This window comes from Podarcis erhardii (genome assembly GCF_964252035.2).
Source record: "Podarcis erhardii genome assembly, chromosome: 9".
Classification (NCBI taxonomy): Eukaryota; Metazoa; Chordata; class Lepidosauria; order Squamata; family Lacertidae; genus Podarcis; species Podarcis erhardii.
In genome coordinates, this window is record NC_138512.1 from 3,017,504 (window position 1) to 3,039,780 (window position 22,277).

At 43.3% G+C, this 22,277-nt stretch overlaps 1 long non-coding RNA gene across 1 annotated transcript; it reads left to right on the forward strand.

Moving 5' to 3' along the window:
- Positions 1-239: 239 nt before the first annotated feature.
- On the forward strand, positions 240-8,217 carry LOC309350033. Its single transcript, XR_014160273.1, has 3 exons — positions 240-399; positions 2,222-2,338; positions 7,345-8,217. It is a non-coding gene; the product is annotated as an uncharacterized lncRNA (long non-coding RNA).
- The last annotated feature ends 14,060 nt before the right edge of the window (positions 8,218-22,277 follow it).

A 22,277-nucleotide genomic window follows, 5' to 3' on the forward strand; every position in this document is an offset into this window, starting at 1 on the left:
GGTCAGATGGCCATCTGTCATGGGTGATTTAGTTGAGATTCCTGCATTTCAGGGGGTTGGACTAGATGACTCTTGGGGTCACTTCCAACTCTGCAATTCCAGAGGACTTTGGATGTTGGCCCTCTTCCTTACTCAGGCTGGGGCCTTAGGAGTGGCCTCCAAGGGCCATTCATGGAGGAAAGTTGGTTTGTAAATTACACCCGATCCCATGTTACTCTAAGATCCCTTTCCCTATTGTGTCAGCACAACAAGCCTGTGAGGTAAGTTGGGTTGAGCGATCATGAATGCCACAATGTGGTTCTCTCTTGTGTCCTATTCAGGCGTGCCTACGAGGGTGGTGGGACTGAGAGAGAGGTTTACCCAAAAGATATCAGAACCTGGGAATGCTCATGTAGAGAGGTATGGTCCTTCAGATGTCTGGATCTAAGCTGTATAGGGTTTTGTAAGTCAAAACCAGTGCTGTGAATCTTGCCCGGAAATGGAGAATTAGCCAGTGGAGCTATTGCAACAAGGCATTTCTGTTCTTCCTATAACTGGCTCCAGTCAGCAACCTGGCTGCAGCATCTCAGACCTGCTGAGGTTTCCAAACACTTTCCAAAGGAAGTTCCATGTAAAGTGTGTTACAGTAATCCCAACATGATGCAACCAAGGCTGCTGGAATAGCTCAGTTGGAAGATCATGAGACTCTTAATCTCAGAGTCATGGGTTTGAGCCCCACATTGCATTGCAGGGGGCTGGACTAGATGACCCTGGGCGTCCATTCCACCTCTACAATTCTGTGATTCTATGGCATATATCAGTGTGGTCACATCAGACATCTCTAGGAACAGGTCAGCTGGTGCACTAAGTTTTACTGCAAATTAGTAAATTCTCTTCAAGCCACCATGGAAACTTGGGTGTCTAGACTAAGCATTGAATCTCGGAGTACACGCAAGAGGAATAACCTGAGTTTTCAGGAGGAGAGGAACCCCATCTAGTATGGGTTGAATCCCTGTTCTTTGATCTGCTTTTTGACTGATTAGGCGCACCCCTGTCTTGTCTGAATTCAGCTTCAATTTGTTCTCCACAATCCAGTCCATTACTGATGGATACTGGCTTAGCACGGAAACAGCCTCCTCAGATGCAGATGGAAAGGAGAGATAAAGTTGGGCACTAGCGTATTGGTAGCGAGACTGTTTAGCATGGTTTAAAAAGTGAGGGGGAGAAGATCAGTTCAGCTGAGGATTCTTCTGCCACCCCAGTCCAATGGTGGCTGTAGAAAGAAACTGTGCTCCCCCCCTCCGCCCCTTGCACTGCACATTGTAAGTCAAAAACCCTTGTTCCACCAGGAAGGCCATTACTCCTGGAGCAATTTCCAATAGTAGCTGGAGTGCTCCAAATGTCCTCGGGGGGTGGAATCCATCACGCAGTGTGCTGAATCCCGTCAAGGAAGCCTGGGAGAAAGGGTCAAGTGGTCCGCTGCCATGCTGTTGGAGCTCATCAGAGACATATTTAATTTAATTAAGGTTGTCAGTGCTATTGATTTTGGCAGTTTCAATTACTGTGCTGTTACGGCTTCTGGATCTACTGATCTGTGATGAGCCATATCAGCACCAGCACACATGGAGGAAAAAGCCCTTTGTCTCCTTTAAAAGCTGACACATCTGCCATCGGCCATAACTTATTACTTTTATCCAGCCCAGCTCCTCTTCTGTTCCTCATAATTAATTTCTCATTAGACAGCTCTTTATTGTTTAATTTGTGCAGTTTATAATCAAATTGGGCACATTAATTGTCGCTGAATTTAAGGCTAATGAAAAATAAAGGTTTTCAATAACTTACTCTTCCATTATTCCAGACAAGATAAAGTAAAACACTTTAAGGATTGTCAGCTTTTTAAATTATAAATTAGGTTGTTTAAAGAGCATGGGCATTTAGGAAGCCGTTATCACACATTTAGTAATTATAAATCCTGGCCTCCAATACAATTATTGGGATTATATTTACAATTCCTCTTTGCTTCCCTCATCCCACAGTCTTGTTATTTAACTGTGTTACATCTTATTGCTGTTAGTCAAAAATAACTGAGTTCTGAGATAATGAAGGGTCTTTTACATGCATAATTGCACACCATAACTAACTCTGAAGAAGTCAATAAAGTTATGAAGTAATACTTGAAGTTACAAGCGAACAGCTGTAAACTAATACAAAACATCTCAGATATGTGTTTTCTTTCTTTCAGATTCTGGAGGGTTCTGGAGAACTGAGTCCTTTCCAATGGAGATAGTTGGTGCTGTGTCACTGCCAAAATCCTGTGGCAGGAAAATTGGACTACAGTTTCACCTTTGCCCTGAATTCAGTGAGTAGCTTTAGGTGGCCCTTTCTTCTGTTAGTCTGTGGTATGACCACATCACATATGAGCACATTAGGAGATCTGTGGTGAGGTGTCACCAATGCGCTAAGGATACCCAGCTTTATTTCTGTGCAATATCTGCGTCAGAAGAGGTCATGCCAGCCCTGGACTCGCAGTGGTGGGCAGGATAAGAGCCAGCAAACTGATGCTGAATCCTGACAAGCTAAAAGTGTTGATGGCTCCCATGCCTGAGAGCTGGTCAACAGCTTGCTTTAGATGGTGTCGTTCTCCCCCTGAAGGAGCAGATATCTCTGTCACTAGACAGGTGACCTCAATGACTATGAGTGCCTTTTACGAACTTCAGCTAGAAGGCAGGTTTGTCCATTTCTGGGCTGGATAGCCTGATCACTGATGTCCATGCACTGTCGGGCTGGACTACTGCAATGCACTGTTTGTGGAGCTGCCCCTGAGATTGGCCTGGAAGCTGCAGCTAGTGCACTGGGGAGAAATAGTGCCACCAATATTCACCAGCTTCTGAAAGAATTTCACTAGCTGCCAGTTAGCTGCCAGGCTAAGCTCAAGGTGCAGAACATTTCCACCCACTATTGTGATCGAAACAATAACTGGGAGCCACAGCAATAAAGTATTTCTGGGAAAATTAGATTTCCCTACCACAAAAATGCTTAAAGAAAGATACTTGGATCCTGAGGTTGAAAGAACTCCCTCCCCTGCAATTTATTCTTCAGATGACTTTTGCTATGTCCATGTGTTTCACCAGGAGCTAAAAGATATGTTTTTGTTGCCTCCCCTCTGCTCACTGCCAATGCCTCTCTTAATTGGTTTCAAATGCTGGCAGGCCTGTGAAACATGGCCTTGTGAGTCTAGTTCCTTATATGATTTTTATTAAAATTCACTTTGTGTCCAAAGCACATGAGATTTACAGCTGAAAGTAATAGATTGATTCTTACTAAGGCATAAATCTGCTAACGGTTTATGGAGGCTTGTTGATATTAGAAGGTTGGTGAAAGTCACTGCAATCGTCCAGCTGAAGAGCCGTCTGTTATGCCCCTTAATACATTTGCTTAATTGGATAAATTGTACACGGCTTCTGAAAATACAAACAGAGGTGTGGAAGGTAGAGATACTCTGCTTGGTGCACAGTTTCTCCTTCCACACCCTTCCCCTCAAAAAATTGAAAATGAAGAGGAGGCAGAAGGGAACAAGAGAGGCAGCTTTGCCGTTTGCTACCTTGCAGTTGAAGCAATTTGTTTTCCTGCAGCCATGGAGAAGCCCTGCCTTGCCTCTGGGAAGGAGGAAGGAAGGAAGGAAGGAAGGAAGGAAGGAAGGAAGGAAGGAAGGAAGGAAGGAAGGGGGACAGAAGCCTTTGGAGAAAACTTTAAACTAAAGCCACTAGAGGATGTGGAATGGGGAAGGCAGAAAGGTAGCAAATGTATGGATTTAGGGTTGCTGTTGGTAATTTTTTCAATGACTATGAAGAATATAAGAAACAGGAGGGGTTCAGGGGGAAATATGAGGTTTAGTCTTGGACATACAGTGGTACCTTGGTTTGCATATGTTTTGGATTACAAACACGTCAAACCCAGAAGTGCGTGTCCCAGTTTGCAACCTTTTTTTGGATTATAGCCCCTTTTTTTTTGAATCACAAACAAATTTTTTTGGGAGGCCCCATTGGTGAAAGTGCGCCTTGGGTTTCAACCTGTTTTGGTTTACAAATGGACCTCTGGAACGGATCATGGTTGTAAACCAAAGTACCACTGTATTCAGCTTGAGATGATGAAGAAGCACTGAAGGGGGAAGATCAGAGAGACTCTTGGAAATGGAGGAGTGGAGCAAGGCAAGAGAAGAGTTGGGTGTCACAGGCTGTGATGAGATTAGACAGTAGGAAAGGGACAGAAAGAAAATCACAGAGGATCAAAGAGAGAGAGGGAAAGTGAGGAAGGACTCCCCATGAGAAGAAACTGAAAGAATGATTGGGCAGCTAGGAAGCAAACTGTGATGGACAGCTGAAGCAGTCACTGGGGGTCAGTAACTGTGCTTAGTAATTCTTTTTCTGAAAAGGGGGCGGTAGGCCAAAAAAGTTTGGGAACGTCTGAGAGAGCAGCAGGGAGAAAATAATTAGAGAGCGGGTTCTGATCTATGTGCAACATTCACTCTGAGGAAAATATCTACAGGTGGAAAAAAGTGTCTCTGACCTTAGATAGAAAGGCAGTGTTTAGTGTCTTGTGAGAGTATTAAGCCAGGAGTTAACTGGAGGGCTGGGTTTGAGCAAGGAGAAGTAGAGCTGGGAGGATACAGTCTACTTGGGTCTCATTTCAGTCAGAAGGGGAGAGATCTTCTAGAAAGAGAAGAATCCAAATCCAGTCAAGAGGAGTGTGGTGACCCCCTGGGTGTGTTGTTATTGTGCTGCTATAAGTACCTCTGGAGTGTGACTGCTAGAAGGTTGGGAAACTGACAGAAAGTGCTACCTTGGTTAAGAACCAAAGTATTAAGCTGTAACACTTATGCAACGATTAAGTTGAGGAACTGAAGTGAAATAACTTGAAATAAGCTAAGCATTTACCAACTAGTCTAGAAACCTGTAATATCTAACTGAAGAGTAATAACTAAAAATAAGCAACTGAAAATTAAAAGAAGCAAGCTGTGTGTTTACTACCTTGTTTGGAAGCCTGTAACATCCACTGGTTTTAGTATGATTATTAATAAGTTAACTGTTTCCTAAAATAAGTTGATCTCTTGACAAATCATTTGCTTGACCAACTTTGTCCTATATGATAAATCTTTCTTATTTGTTCAACTTCTGCATGAGTCTCCAAGTATCAAAGTTTTACCTCATTCAAAACCCATAACCTGTGGTGCATATAGAGGGTCTACAGTGGAAGAACCTACTGAAGATGAAACTCCAGAGGTGGAGGGCATAAGGGGAATCAAGCAAGGAATAAACTGTATTGAAGGCAGCAGAGAAGTCAAGGAGGATGGGGACTGAGCAGAGACATTTGGATTTATGTGTGCGAAGATCATCAGTGATTTGGGGGAGGATAGCTTCAGTGCCATGGTGAGTGGAGGGTGGAAGGCAGATTGGAGGGGGCCAAGAGCATAGCTAGAGGCGAGAAAGGTCTCCTCTAGATGACCTGTTTATTCAGCATTCATCCAGATTTGTTTGCATGAAGTTTACATGGTGGTTAGACTAAGCCTGGTCTTTTCTGACAATGAACATTCATTCTGCATTCATCCTGTTTTGCTTTCAGGGTGTTTACATGTCTTCCCATGAGTTCATCCCACATGAAGTGTCCCCCCCCCCATTATATTGGAACAAATGTAGCATCACTCTCAGTGCCAGCATGCTGAGCACTGATTTGCACATCTCTATGGAGAACTAAGTTTCCATTTTACAATGCCAGTCTTTCCTGACGACACGTCAAACTGATCCAGTAACCAGTTGCATTAGTAACCTGATACTCCCTTGGGTTTATAACTGGTAATTTGGGCCAACAGCAATGCGCTGAGCCACGTAACATCTGCAGGCATTAAGTATCACAAAACTTTACAGTGCTGATTGCAAATCTTGTCAGCCATTCAAAATATTTTATAGTCACACATACGTTCCAAAAGCCATTCCAGTAGCTCTGTCTTTGATCTACTTCAGAGCCTGTCTCTAAATAGGATCCTTGTAATAGCACAGGGTGCCATTTTCTAGAAATTAAGTACTTAGGGAACAGATCCTTTTCATTGACTAATGGCTTGTGGGCCAGATGCTGATCCAGTTACCAGTTTTAGAGTGGTGTAATTTATCCTGACCTGTAGCTGAATAAGGGAAGCACTTCAGACATTCATACATATCAAAGACAAAAAGCTAAAACTCCCATAATTGTCATGTCCCCTGCACCCCCCCCTTTCTAGGCCTCTTATGTAATTCATCCAAGGTTAGTCCTTTACAGCCAGTTATTTTAAATGGGGGAAATTATTGGAAAGGTGTTGCCCAGTGTATATGTGGGCATAGCCCATATAACTGATAGATTAAGAAGAGATTGTGGATGGTTCAAAATTCTGAACCCAAGTTTTATGTTACTGGAAGCTCCCTTTGTCAGAAATAGTGCTGACTTTTTTACAAAGGGGAAACATGGCCATGGCAGGTCTCGTCTAAAGACTTATACGCCTTGAACCCCAGTATTCACTGAGAACCTGGGAGATAAAAAGTGATCCTGACAAAACAATGGATAACCTTGTTGGATGCTGAGGCTCTGGTGAAGGCAAGTGACAGCACCTAGTGGGGAGGGCAGAGTTTGCTTCATCTGCATGGCTGTAAGGCCACTAACAAGCTCTTATCAAGCCAGCTGGAAAACTGCTTAGCCCTTGATTCTGGATCCTCAGTCTGAGATCTAATGCCTTTCCTCTGAGATACTTAGAAGGAGGCTAAACCTTCTAGATCCCCTTAAATGTCTTAAATGGCTTTGAGATGCAGCCAAGCTGTGAACCCTGCTCCTAAGTAAGAATTTGTAGGATTGCGGTCTTAGTATGTTATAGATTTATATCTTTATATATTGCAAAATTCTTTCAGAGCCAATTTGGACATGTTGTAAAAGGCTTAAGTTCTGAAATTGAATGAATGAATTTTCACAGAATCAAGCCTATTGTGCTAGATTACTGGTTGTTGGCAAGGAAAGGTGAGAATGATTTCATAGGTACTTGGCTAGCTGTGTTTCCATTTACTGTCTTGGCCTTGAAGATGGAGACCAGTAATGTGGTCAAGGGCCTTTTGTGACTCACTAAGCAGAATGCAGGCAATTCATGACCTGCAGTTGTACCTGAAAGAAATATTCTATTACATGCACATGATTCACTTTTGGATGTTTCCAATTAAGTACAACCAGGATGCCTCCTGAACCTTGAACGGTTCTGGGCAAATTCTGTCAGGTTGTGTGTTGGTGGTTCATTTCTCTGCACTATTTCCTGCAGTAATGACAAACTGGACATGCTGAAATTATTGTTTTCAGTCCAAGACAAGTTGAATTTGGAGACTAAATCAAGAGGCAAGATTGCTGCAGTTGCAGGAGTCCAGGGGAAGTGAGAGAGAAAGAAGAGGGGCCATCATATATTTCCAGAAGAGGCAAGTGCCAAGCATGTAGGCCAGGCACCAATCTCACCCTCCTACCAGACTTTTTACTAGAGACCAAAGGTTCTACCCTTGTCCTGTTCCTTAACTACTCCAAAGGTTCCCGATCTTTCCACTCTTACCTCTTTCACTGATTGGCTGTTTGTTTTATGTTCTTTTAAGTTCCACTAGAACTCACCTCCAAGAGTGCATAAATGACTTGGATGAAGGAATTGAGGTGATGGTCATCTACTTTGCAGATAACACTAAACTGGGTGGGGCAGCTAATGCTGCAGAAGACCGAACCAGGATTCAAGATGACCTTAACAGGTTGGAAAACAGGGCCAAAACTGACAAAATGAATTTCAGTAGGGACAAATGTAAGGTTCTACACTTAGACAGGAAGAACCAGCTGCACAGATATAAGATGGGGGACACCTGGCTTGCCAGCAGGATCTAGGGGTCTTAGTAGACCACAAGCTTACTGAGACAACAGTGTGATGCAGCAGCAAAAAACCTTCTGCTGTTAGGCTACATCAACACAAATATAGAATTCAGATCAAGGGAAGTCATGATGCCACTCTATTCTTTCTTGGTCAGACTCAGAACACACCTGGAGTACTGAATCCTGTTACGGGCACCACAATTTTTATTCAAAATAAACTGCAAAAGAAATGCCATTGGTTTATGTGAATATAATTGCTCATCAGCAATGCATAAATATTGCACATTCATCTTAAGTGTTGATGTGTCCTCAAATTGTATGTTTTCTTCGCAGATGCAACTACAGAACACAGTGGTAAAAGGGCAAAGCCCAGAGCAAGTGCTTTTGATTCATGGTATTAACAGCTACCGCTTTTGTATACAGACATACTGCATTGCCTTCAAGTTTCACAAATGTTCTAGAGGACAGGGCCAACACAAATCAGCCTCCAACTGTGTTGGAAAGAGAAATCAAGGATTAAAAGTGCATTACTCAAATAGGCAAGTACAGCCGCAGGATAATCAATGAATGTGTGGGCTCAAAACTGATGCAGTTTAGTGGATTATTCAAGAAAGTTGGTGAATCCACATAGTACAGGCTAAGTGAATAATGGACGGAACACAACTCCATTCAAAACCTAACATTCAAGAATATGAGGTATTCATTCCCTCTCTCTCTCTCTCTCTCTCTCTCTCTCTCTCTCACACACACACACACACACACACACTGCCAATGTGATGTAGTGGTTATTGTGGGAGACCATGTTTCAAATCCCACTCAACCATGAAGTTCATCTGGGGCCAATTATTGGTTATCAGGTGCCCTGCCATTATGACTACAAAATGGGGGAACATATGTTGTCCTACGCCCCAGGGACTAGAGGTGGAATATAAGTGAAACAAACAAACAAACAAAAACACAAAGGCAGACTTTCCCCACTTTCACACTGAATCACACCACCTTTTCTCTTTCTGATCTGAATTCCCACCTTCCCCGACTGTTCTTTCATTCTTTTTTCTTTTGCTTCTGTATCTCACTTACCTTCTTTCTTTCCTCCTTTCCCTCTTTCTCTTCCGCCATCTCTCTGACCCCCACCCCCCATCTCCTTACAGAGCTCAGGTTGTGTACACATTACCTGCTTAAAAAGCAGCCAGGTCATTTTTTTCAATTCGGATCAAAGCTGGTTTGCGGGGTTTCATCAAAGCAACAGTATTTCATTAGAGGGTGGATGTGTGTATTATGGGTGACATTATGCACACACTGCTTCCTAGACCAGTGGTGGAAGCACATGGGGGTGCAGAGTAAACTGAAGCCCCCTTTAGAAATTCTCCTCTGCACATTCCAGGTAGGAGAAGGGCAGCACCCATCGGTGTCATTGTCAGTCTGCCTGTCTCCACTGCCTTCACCCCACTTCACTGTCTTTGTGCAATGGATGGGAGATCAGGACAGGGGGCGGGGGGATATGTGCATATGCTACTTCATGTGATCAAGGGCTTCAGTTGCACCAAGGTTCTTGATCACATGAAGGAACCTGCACGCATTCAGCAGAAAGCTTATAGGTCCTCTCTTCCAACCTTCTGCAAAACACGCCAATGTCACGTGGGCAAAGTGTGCAGGGCCCTGCTCTCCCTTTCCCTGTTCTTGGAAAATGTGAAACTTCTGAAGGATCTTTTGTTGCAAATACCTGTGTAGCATCTGAGAAGGCCAGATCTCCTGTCTCCTACTCTGCCGTTCTGGATGGCACTCAAATTCTGTCAAATGAGACGGCTGCCTCCTCAGATTTGCTGGGGAGGGGGGAGTGCATGCTTTCTCCTACAAAGCAACAATGCATGCAAGGGATTCTAAGATGAAAAAGTCACTTACAGCCCAACAAGAACTGGTTTCTGTTTATGAAAACTGGCACTGAAGGCCATGTGAAATGCGAAAAGCATCTGTCTCAGAGAGAGATCCGTTTTAAATGCATCACAATCTGGATCATTTTTGCCTTGCAAATGTCCCAGTAGGAGTTTCAGGAGTCAGTTGCAGCCAATTGTACTCACTTCTCCTGCTCTCCTTCAAAAGGGATAAATCTTTCAAACATTGTGAATAAACTGTGATTACATCTTCATTTGTCAGTAATGGGATTACCGTGCCAGTGAAAGAGACTTCAGACAAACATACATGTTTAAGATGGGTGTAAATTACCCTAGGGGATTGGGAGGGGGGAATTCTTGGGGCTCCCCTGGCCCCAGCCCCCAACTCCAGCTTCTTTAGAAAGCTGGCCTGCGGCGACGAACTTGAATAGCCTGGGATCAGCTGACTGTTCCCTGCTGCGCGTTGTTGCTGTTTTCCTGTGCACATGCTCAGTCAACTGGAAAATACAATTATACACATCCAAGAGAACGGCTAGAGTTTTTGACTCTGGCTAACAAGCTAAGGATTTTTCAACTAATTGATTTTTATCTCTGTATGAAGAAGATGTCATAAATCTTCCTTGGCTAATAATAGTTAAGAGATAAAGGCTGTTCTGAAGAAATATAAGCTGGGCTGCTGCTTAAAACTCAGAAGGGGTACATGGGCTAAAGTGCAGAAAGCCTTAGGTAGCTGTTGATAAAGCAGAACAAACTGGGGGCCAAGGAGCCTGTAAAGAAATCAATTAGATTAAAGTTTGTCCTGTGAAAGCTCTACTTAGGTCCTCTTAAAGATAGAGGAAGGCGAGAAGGCCCCGAGAAGTTTTATCAGCTTGTTATGCTTCTAATGAGCAAGATGAGGAGGAAAGCCAAATGTATCCTGGAAAAATGAGCATGGGGTCTCTTTCATTTAAAGGAGGAGGTTTTGGTTACACTGCTGGAATCGGGGCTTCTTTTCCCAGGTCCCATGGCACATCACGCGCATAAAGAAAACCCTCTTCAGGGCTTGAAGGGGAAACATTAGCAGGGCCCCACTTTCACCCCACCATCACGCAGCTTCCCGGAATTCTGTGTTGCTTCTGCAGTCAGTGGGGATACCAAAGATTCGCCATACACTGAAGAGTCCTGCACAACCAGGGTTCTAAACCACACCTGGAGTTTCCACGAATCCTGGAGGCCCCCCGCTGCCCTTGGAGACTGCAGAGCCAGGCACAGTGAGGTAACAGAGAGAGCAGGACCCGTCACTCTCCTGATCACAAGATGGAGATTGTGTGCTTTAAATTACTGGAGAAGGCTTAAATCATGGGTAGGCAACCTAAGGCCTGGGGGCCAGATCCAGCCCAATTGCCTTCTCAATCCGGCCCACAGACGGGCCGATAACCAGCATGTTTTTACATGAGCAGAATGTGTCCTTTTATTTAAAATGCATCTCTGGGTTATTTGTGGGGCATAGGAATTTGTTCTCCCCCCCCCTCATAAAATATAGTCCTGCCCCCCACAAGGTCTGAGGGACAGTGGACCGGTCCCCTGCTGAAAAAGTTTGCTGACCTCTGGCTTAAATGCTTCCAAAAAAGCTGAATGATAGAAAGTGGATCAAAATCTGGGCGAAAACAAAAGGGCTAACTTCTTGTCAGCAATACTGTATGTTGTGATACAGGGGGAGGCTTTGCTCATGCCTGAACACAGCAAGTCTTCTGCAGAGTTAAGCATGTCTTCTCCATAGTGCTCCAAAGCAAAACATGCTGCTTTGGAGCAACTTCAGAGTTTTGGAGGGTTGTTTGTACAGCCCCACCCACCCCAGTTCTCCATAAAGGGAAAGCTCCAGGTAGCAGGAAGAGGAGGTTATCTTTTATGACTGGTGAAACAGGGAATGCCTTCATTACCAGAGCTCTTTGGGGAGGGGCCTTGATAAGACAGAATATCAGAAATGGTGCAGTATTTTTTACGGTTCACTTCCGAGTTGCCTCATGCAGGAAAAGGATGCGAAGTTGATGGCATTTTTTTTTTTGCAGCTCCAATTTCAATGTGGTATTTCATCCTTGGAAGGGGCAGGGGAAGAGATGGACTCCTGTATTTCCACACACACATACTCAATGAAAGGAAGGGTGCTTTTGAGCTGAAAAATGATAAAAGGAGTGGGGGAAGGTTGGTTCAGCACATGCTTTGTATGCAGAAAGTCCCAGATACAATTCCTGGCATCTCCAGTAGGGCTATTAGAGATCCCTGTCTTAATAATAATAATAATAATAATAATAATAATAATAATAATAATAATAATAATTTATTATTTATACCCTGCCCATCTGGCTGGGTTTCCTCAGCCACTCCAACAGAATATTAAAATACAATAGTCTATTAAACATTAAAAGCTTCCCTAAACAGGGCTGCCTTCAGTAATTCTGGAGAGCCTCTGCTGGTCTGTGTAATAATAATAATAATAATAATAATAATAATAATAATATGCCATCATGACTGGAATTTGTATATAGGCAATTTCAAGCGAATACAAGCACCTCAGTTATATGAAATCAGAGCATGCTATGTACACTCAATAAAGCAAAAGGCTATTAAATAGGTGAGAGTTATACTTCATTTATAAAAATGACCAAACATTAAAAAGGGGAAATTATTCATTGTACAGTGTGGTGGGTTGCAAACCCAGACATAACCACTCTAGCAAAACCCATAATAGTCATTGTAGGCGAGTCTCTTTTCATGGCCCAAACATCATCAGTTTCTTTTGGTCTTTGAATCAGTGGGCATTTTTGCTAATCTCTAATTATTAAGGTCAATCTCAGACCCGTCTTAGTTGACTGGTCTATAAGATGTAACTTTATTTTGGCCAGATAGAATTATTGTAGATGGGTCATGTGATATTGCCCTTTCCTTTCACTTAGAATCTTTGGGGATTATGAAAGTGAAGGGCGTAGAAAAACTCACACAATACTCAGCAAATTAGTCCATCTGTCAGTCACTTAGTCACTTCTGGAGCTCAGCATGGAGGACTCTCTGCAAGTAAAGGATGGTGAGAAAAATCGCAGGACAGGAATTCCCTGAAGGTGAGTTTGCAAATGTTGCTTTAAACGACTGGATAATTGTCCTAAGGTGGCACAAGACTCTTGGTTGTTTTACTGCAAAAGCCTAGCGCAGTTACCTATTTTTCTGTGCTGGCTTTTTTCACTTCAGAATGAAACTTAATCTACTTAGGAACTTTTTGTTGTTTGCAATCACTTAACTTATTGATCACCAAATGTGGAGAAGACTGAATGAATGGGTTAAAACTACAGCGGCTGTGTTGACATGATTGCACATATTTCTAATCTGAGGATGTTTACTGCAGTTTATGGAAGGAAACAGATCCAAATCCATTGACTGTTTATATGAGGACACGCTGAAAAACTGTGGTCAAATAAAATACGAAGAAAATATCACAGCTAGAAACCATTTCTGAGAAATAAATTATAGAGTTGGAGGAAAGCTTAGCTTAAAGATGTTTTTGGCCCAGTCAAATAGCACTTTCCCTTGGAATATTTCAGCACAATAAAAAAAAATGGCTTCTTCTCAACAGGGAGAGAATAGACTAACTTGGAATATTTTGGATTCCATTCAGCTTTTTGTCTCCAAGTCTGCTTTCCCACCACATTTGCATGCCTCCCTCTTGTAAAATATTTTGTCAGGGGAGAAGTAGAGCCCAAAATAAGGGCAATCAAACTTGCTTCAATTATCTTACTAGAAAAAATGTGGTTCTGAGCCTTTACAATTGTTTCTAATAATAATGTCAAAGATTAACACTGTCTGATTTGAGGGACTAAAATATTTAAATGTTTACAAACATGGGGCACAATCTCACCAAAATTAAGAACTTTTAAATCTCTTTTATTTCAGTGGGATGGAGTTAAACACATTTAGTTCCAGAATTTGAGGATTTTATTTTTTACTAGAGTAATTTTTTCATTCTCACGAGTAATTGGTGCACTTCACAACTTTGGTATAATGACTTTTGTTTGTGCCATTTAATTTCTATTTCTATTCCAGGTGATTAACCTTGCAGTGAGCCTCAAATAGTCAAGACACATTTCCCAGAAAAATGTTGGTCCTTTTCTGTCTATTCCAGGACAAGGCCATGAGCTGAGCTCTCAATTGCAGGGTCACCAGTTTTGGGCTATGTACACATTAGCAGCTTAAAACACAGCGAAGTCACACACACACAACCCTGCTGCATTTCCAGTTGCATTTTTGTGTTGCTGTACAGACTGGAGGGTAGCAGAGATAGTTTCACCTGATGCACATTACCTGATTTGTTTCCCTGCACCTGCAACCCCTCATAACTCCTATTCAATGAAGTTATCATCTACACATATACAATGATTGTCTCAAATGTACACACTTCAGCTTAACCACGACATACGTTTTCAAATCAGATGGAAGCTGATCTGAAGGAAAATGCATCAAACAGCGCTATTTTTCTAGAAACTACAGGATATATATGGATTGTGACTAACATCACGGAAGTGCACTGGAGCCAGAGTAATTGGTAACATCTGGCATTTGGAAGAAGGGTCACTGGGTGCACTGTGTTTGGGGGGCAGCATCTTGACACTGTAGGACAGGCACGTCCAACAGGTAGATCGTGATCTATTGGTAGCTCACTGGACATCTGTGGTAGATCACTGGCTCAATTTTTTTGCCCCGCACCCCCAAAAATGGGGCTTTCTCCTTCCTAGAAAAAGCTCAACAACTTAGACCTGAACCCCCCAAAAGGGGGTAGATCGCTGCCACCAGTCTTTAACTCCGTGAGTAGAAGTTGGAAGTTGGCCACCCCTGCTGTAGTAGAATAAATAATTCATAAAGCTGGAAGTAAGCAAAGTGGATATTTGGATATTTTTCTCTATGGCTACCATTAATTATATTCTTGACCATACTTCAAGAGGAAGCTATTACTAGTAGCGTCTATGTATTGTCATGTGTGATTATAAGTCATCTTATGTGATAAGGGTTTTGGTGAATCTTTCCATGTCTGTCTGTTGTGTGTGCGTGTGTATGTGCGCATGCACACACAAATACGAGAGCGGGGAAGGGGAGAAAGAGCACATGCATGACTTGACCTGTCTTAAGGCTTGGCTCGCCTTGCCTTCTTCAGTTATCTGCTCATCCTCTTTCTGTGTTTTGTGTAGTACTTCTGGGCATCCAGCCACCATCTTGAACTTGCTCCCCATATCCTGGAATTTGAGTCAATTTGCACCATGGGGGAAAACTATCCTGGTGGCCTGTGTTTCTGCCCCAATGGCTTGGGTTGGCATTGAGACAGCTGCCCAGATTGTTTAGAAATACAGCCCTTTTCAGGAGACATTTCCCAGCATGCCTGGCTCAGTGGAAGATGTCAAGACTATCAGAGCCTGACCTCTGCCTGTATAACTGGAACCACTCAATAACTGCTGAGGTCTGCTCCCATACGGAGGACTGGACAACCACAAGCTTTCTGGCAAGAACATTCTGGAACATTCTGGTGTGGTTCCACCTACCAAGGCTGGGCAGCGGCTCCTTCCTGGGATGAACAGCTCTTTGGCCCTGCCATTCTCTGGTTCTGCCTTTGGCTTGTCCTCTCCTCCTGATTGGCTCCTGGTTCCTCTTCCAGTGATGGCTATTTGGCAAAGCCAGACTCCTTGCTCTCAACTGCCACCTCCCTCCGGACTGCTGCCCACAGCCTAGCTCTGCATCTCTACTACCCATTATAGATAACTGTCTCTGAGGTGTGTGAAACAGTTGTTGACATGCTCTGGTCACCACCAGGGAAGAAGACAGTGTTGTTGGGAAAGGAGTCCAGGTCATCTGCATGGGCCTCCTTGAAGGTTTCCATTTGATGTTCCCTGGACTGAAATGGAGTGTCAACACATTGCGATTATAATTTTTGTCACTGAGTTGGAATTAAGACTTTCAGCCCATCAGGACCACACAGGGCACTGAAATTGTATCACACGGGACTCTTATCTCATTGGGATGAAAGAGAAACTTTGTCCTCCTGTCAGGAACTATTGTCATTTGGAGTTAGGTTCTTACACTGGGGGACACAAAAGCCACACACTGCATGGTTGACCATCAAGCTCATTTCATACATGTCAGCATCATTGTCCTGAGGAAATATGATCAGATCATTTAATACTACATCTGAGGTTCTGCTAATTTCCCTGACCAGCCAAGTAGTTGTTTCTTTTCACTATCAAAATACCATCAAGCCCAACATGCAAGTTCCCTGGACAGAAGTGCTGAAACATTTCTTTCACTTATCTTCAAGGATTCTACCTTCTCCCCACCCCCATAAAGCATTGCTCTAAGGAATTACATGTAATTCTGTAGTCATGATTTAAAACATGAACCTCAAACTTTGATGGAAATGTCTACCAGTTTCATTTATCATTAAATGGAGGCTCCATGAAACATTACAGCAGGAAAAACTTCCTATTTAGAAGAAAAAACAAAAACTTAGAAATACAATTTCTTATTCAAGGAAAATCCTTTGTATTGCTTCACAGAGCAGTATGGCTGTTACCCTTGCAGTTCCTGGCTGAACAAAGTGGATCTGCTGTGCTGAATGGCTGTTTGCTTTTTGTGGGGGTGGGTGCCAGTTTTTTTATGCCAAAGTTGTCATTTTGGGAGTGCAGAGTCATCAAGTTTCGTATATGATCCTGGCAAATTAAGGATCACACAGTGAGCATGACAATGTCATAGAGATAAATAGCTAATAAGATATGGCTACATGATGATGGATTGGTAGCTGATACTCACTGGAGTTGGCAGAGAGGCAACAGTAGCCAGAGCCAGAACCAGAACCAGAACCAGGGACAGGCAGAACCAGCTAATTCCAGTTTTGTCCTCATTCTGCTCCCTGCGGCATACAGTGAGGCCCCTGCTGCAGGTGAGAAGGCAGGCAGGTGAGGACCAGTTGAGAGCAGGTGGAGCTTGGTGCAGTGTGTGTGACTCATTTGCCCATATGTACAATTGCCCTCACTCTGGTGGGGAAGAAAGAGGGGAACATATCCTTGCTGCCCCTGCATGACCAAACAAACCATTGGCTTGATTGGAATCTAGGCTTAGACAAGGATCCTCAATGTAATAAGCTTGTGATCTATGTGGGAAAGGGACACATTCTGCCCCTGAGCATTGCATGCAGTGGTGGGGCTGCACCTGGACCTCAGAGGAGACTCCAACCTCACCCCACCTCCTACCCCCCAGTAAGTTATCGGATTAGAGCAGGGGCCAGCAAACTGACCGTGCCTCGGGCCGGTGTCTCCAGCGCTGGCGGCGGGCCGGAGGAGCGCGTGCCCACACGCGTGTGCACACGCTATTTCTGGCGCGCTTCCGGGTCGGAGGAGCACCGGAAAAAGCTTGTGCGCATGTGTACAGGTCTCCTCCGACCCAGATGTGCACCAGTAATAACGCCTGTGCATGCGCAAATAACGCTTGCATATGCCCACAAGCTATTTCTGGTGCTCCTCCGCCCTGAAAGTGGGCAGCCGTGCAGCACAGCGCTGGTAAGAGCAGGCAGTGGCAGCGGGTGGCAGGGATTGCCGCGGGCCGGATAAACGAGTCCCTTGGGCCTTAGTTTTGGGACCCCTGGATTAGAGAACTGGGCCAAAACTAACAAAATGAATTTCAGTAGGTACAAATGAAGGTTCTACACTTAAGCAGGAATAATCAGATGCACGGATATAATATGATGGACACCTGACTTTCCAGCATGATCTGGCAAGTTAACAGTGTGATGCAGTAGCAAAAAAAGGCTAAAGTTCTTCTAAGCTGCATCACTCTATTCTGCCTTGATCAGACCACACCTGGAATCCTGTGTCCAGTTCTGGGCACAACAGTTTAAGAAGGATATTGACAAGGAGGGTGACCAAGATGATCAAGGCAACCCTAGCTAGCAGGACCAGTGGTCAGGAATGGACCAGTGATGGGAAACAAAGTGGACCAGTGATGGGAATTGTAATCCCAAAACATCTGGAGGGCCGAGTTTGCCTATGTCTGATCAAGGGTCTGGAAACAAAGCCTGATGAGGAACGGTTGAGATAATTTAGTCTGGATAAGAGGAGACTGAGAAGAGATATGAAAGCCATCTTCAACTATCTTTAGAGATGTTCCATGGAGAATGGAGCAAACTTGTTTTCTCTTGCTCTGGAGGGGAGGACTCAAACCAATGGCTTCAAGTTACAAGAAAGGAGATTCCAACTAAACATCAAGAAGAACTTTCTGACAGTCAGAGCTGTTGGACAGTAGAACAGATTCCCCCTGGGGGTGGTGGACTCTCCTTCATTGGTGGTTGTTAAGCAGAGGCTGGATGGCCATCTGTCATGGATGCTTAGTTGAGATTGCTGCAGTACAAGGGTTGGACTAGATTACCCTCAAGGTCACTTCCAACTCTACAATTCTATGGTTCTGTAGGATTCTATGGGGTTACCATAGGACCCCAATTACCAGTATATTAAATTTACCGGAAGCTGGTGTTAGCGACTGCCAGCACAGGAGGCTCCATAGGAAAGCTAAACTGTTTTGCTACATCTCAAATCTTCCCTGTCTTCAAATATTCCTCATTGTAGGATGAAGAACAGTATCTAAAAGGACAGCTTTCATTCCATTATACAATACAAAGGTCTCTGTGCTGAAATGTTGATTCTCAGGAAAGATTAGACATCTTTTTAGTTCGCCAAACACAAAGTGTAATAATCTGTCCTAAGTATGCAATCCAAACTCAGCTCCTAGAAACATATATCTGATGGAAACCACAAGCTGAATTCACCAGAGTTAATGGGTGGGTGAGTAAGTTGAAGGCAGTGCTTCCTGCAATTAAAACATATGGATTCAAATCAGAAGGTTACAGTTACCAACCAAGATGCTAGAAACTATTTAAGTCTCCGCAGAGCAGGCACAAGTGAATTCTTTGTTGTTCTAAAGTTTATTTTATTATGCTAGAACTTTAGCAATTGGTTTGAAATTGAAGTGAGAAAGGCTCAAGCCCACCGGGTTTACTGTTTTCTGCTAACATATGGACTATTATCCAGGTTTCAAAGCGGCCACCAAAGAAGGCTGTTTCCAAAGCTGTAGCAGGATAGCAATCTAACACCCCTCCTGAATGAAAAGAATGAATACAACTTTTCAGCTCACAAATGAGGTAGATTAGCTGCAGTTTTTTTAGTCCTGTGTGCAAATGCTCCCCAAAATGTCTCTCAGACAGGCTCCCTCTCTCCCTCCACAGCAGCCGTCTGGAACGATTGCTAATAAATGGCAGAGGAGGAGTCAAGGAAAACTTGTCTTTCAGTCCAGCCAAGAAAGGGACAGTATTTGATTGCTGATGTGTGATGGTGGCAATGAGCATCTGACAGTATTGATAACCAATGTAAAAATGTGGGTTGCTGTAGTTTTCAGACTTTCTTCATGGAAAACTTTTCACACTGAATTATTAGCCAATGGACTCCAGATATCTGGTGCAGGTAAACTTGAAGGTATCTCCTAGGGTTGTGTTCTTCAACACTGGTTCCTCAGGTACTAGGGCTGACATATTTCAAAAAGTAAAAACCAGGACACCCCGCAAGTTGAGCTTATTTTAGGAACCCTGCCCCCCCAAAAAGCCCATGGGTTTTTTTTGTTTACTTGCCAAAGGTCCAAGACAAACCAGAAATCCCCACGCCCCAGACATTACTTCCCCCTTTCAAGTCCTGGTAATGTCTGGGAAATCTGGGGTATATGGCAGCCCTACCCAGCACCCCTGACAATTTGATAAGCTCACTCAGCCACACAAATTGGCAGCTGCGTGAATGGGCCCTGCACACAGCAGACTGCAATAGTGTCCTGTCTGATCAGTGGGCAGTGCCAGAGAGCCATCTTCCTGACCCCCGTGTTGCTGCTGCTTAATGGGACAAGGGAGGGTGTGTGTGTGTGTGTGTGTGTGTGTGTGTGTGTGTGTGTGAAAAGGTTGGGAGTGTGCAGACACCCACCCTTTCGCATCAGGAAACAATAATACAATACTCTGTTATTTGTTGTAAATTTGTTTATTAGCTTTGTATGCTATTAAAAGTGTCAGTTAGAATATATATCTCTTGCCCCCCGCTCCAAAAAAAACCTGGTCAGGCCATATGAGCTCAGCTAGAAACATAAAGACATCAGCCGTGGAGGCTGGCTGGCCACCTGTCAGGGATTCTTTGGCTATTATTCCTGCATTACAGAGGGTTGGACTAGATGACCCTTGGGTCCCTTCCAACTCTACGATTCTATGAAAATTGTGTACACACACACACACAGAGAGAGAGAGAGAGAGAGAGAGAGAGAGAGAGAGAGGAGTTATCACAACATTAGAGCTAGAGATGCTTGAATCCCATCCTTCTGTTTCTGTGCAGTTTTTTTACTTTTCTGCCTTCTTGCCTCAGATATTCACAGAAAATCCATGGAGTACCTCAGATATCCCTTCTGTTAAGAACTGCAGGCATAAATTGCACATTAAAACCAGCATCCAAATGTAGATCCATCTTCACTTTTAAACCCACAGGAAGCTTGTGTGAGAATTTTTGCATCTAGCCACCAATTTCCCTCCTCTTAATTAAAACTTAAATCAAAGAAACTGGGTTGAAGTTAATTACAATAACCATGTAAAAAAAAAAAAAATCAAACCTGCCGGATTACTGCTGCATCCCTGAGTACAGCAGCGAGGAAGAGCTGGAGACTTAATTCAGTTCTCTGGGTTCTCTGGCCTTACAGCATTTTAACAGCTTTCTCATGTCTGAATAGAACTGAGCTGAATTTGAAGCCAAGCAAGCTCTTTATCTCTTTTTATTTTGAATAGGCAAGGTTTCTGGAGGCAGAGATTTCGATTGTCAAGGGTCCTGAGTTATGCGTTAAGGGTAGAGATGCCAGTGTAGATCTGAGAGTTTAACTTTCAGGAGGTAGCAAAAAAGACTTTTTGTTGTAAAGATCCCTGGCTTCTTGACTCCCAGCTGTAAGAAATCTTTGTTTCTTTCTCTTCCTTAGTGAAAAAGGAGATTATCTACTGCAGAGCACCTATTATTTTACCTTTTCATTCACTGTAAACTCTGTTTTCATGCTTGTTGCTTCTTTCTATGCAGTCGCACTTGGTGCTAAATGCTGACCTTTACTTTGTTGCCAGAGTAAATGTAGACCATTTTACCACTTCAAAGGACAAGCCCTGGACTTTTCAACATTTAAAAGCCAGCTGGCATGGATATTTACCTGTCTACAGTAACATCTAACTACTTGTCAACTGTAACTTGGCTAACATACTACCAAAATAAAACTCTTTTCAAAAGCTAGTCCAATGGTCATTTACTTCATTGTGAAGATGGCAGGATCCCAGCCAGTTGTGGGTAAGTTATAGTTGTTTGTAGCAGAAAGGGTTAGGTTTGCTTTGCTTCAGGCCATATCTACCTAAGGGGATGGAATCTGACTTTCATGTAGCATTAACAAATGTTCTCTCCACCCCCTTTTCTTTTCTTTTGAAAGTCCATTTAACTCTGCTTTGTCATTCCATCTGGAAACGAAAGAGCTATGGGGTGATGGGTTTGCATTCTGTTTCACTAGCAGAAGATGAAGGAACAAAATTTATCTCCTGGTGTCTGCCATTCCCTTAGATCAATGCAATGAGATTGATTTCTCTGTGCTTTAACAGAAGAAAAAAGAATAAACAAAATGAACTGTATTAGGGCCTCCTTACATAATCAGACATCGTGGGATAACAATGGTTTCTATGTACTGCATGCTTTTTAAAAAAAACTAAAGGGAAAGAGGGAATTAGCGGTCCAAGTCTGGGGACCCTGAGCAAGAGCTTGGGTTTCTTGAGTTGTTCTCTCTCATCTACAATAAAACAATAACTGGATGGTCTTCTCTAGTGGATGGAGTTCATAATTTCATCAAGGGCCTATGACCTTGGACCAAACTACTTTAGGATCATCTGCCTTAGATATCTGTGCTACCCTGGCACATGGTAACATAGTTTTACCACACAGCAGCGGTACAGGTGAAGTAAAAAATGTGGTACAATGTGTACAACTGTGCTTGTTTGACCTGCCCACCCCGACCAGAAAATAATTCAAGGAAAATAACAATGTGATGAGCACTTCCCAAGTTGTAACAAAGTGGTGTACAATGTAAATGACTGGGAAGAATCACTGTCTGCATCATTCAGCCAACTCACAAGGAGAATTTTACTACAAAACAGGCGTGGTCAAGAATATGGCTAACTCCTTGGAGAATTTAGTATTATTTTCGTTTGTGCACCAGGACTTCCGGAACAGACAGGCTTGGCTGGAGATACTTTTAGTAAGGTGCTAACACCAACTAAAGTGTTAGGAGATTAATTATTTCAAATCAATTTTAATCAGTGATTACCTTGGTGCTCCTCACCCAGCAAAGATGACAGGGCAACACATAATGTTTAAAAAAAATCACCCCAGTGATTAGCCA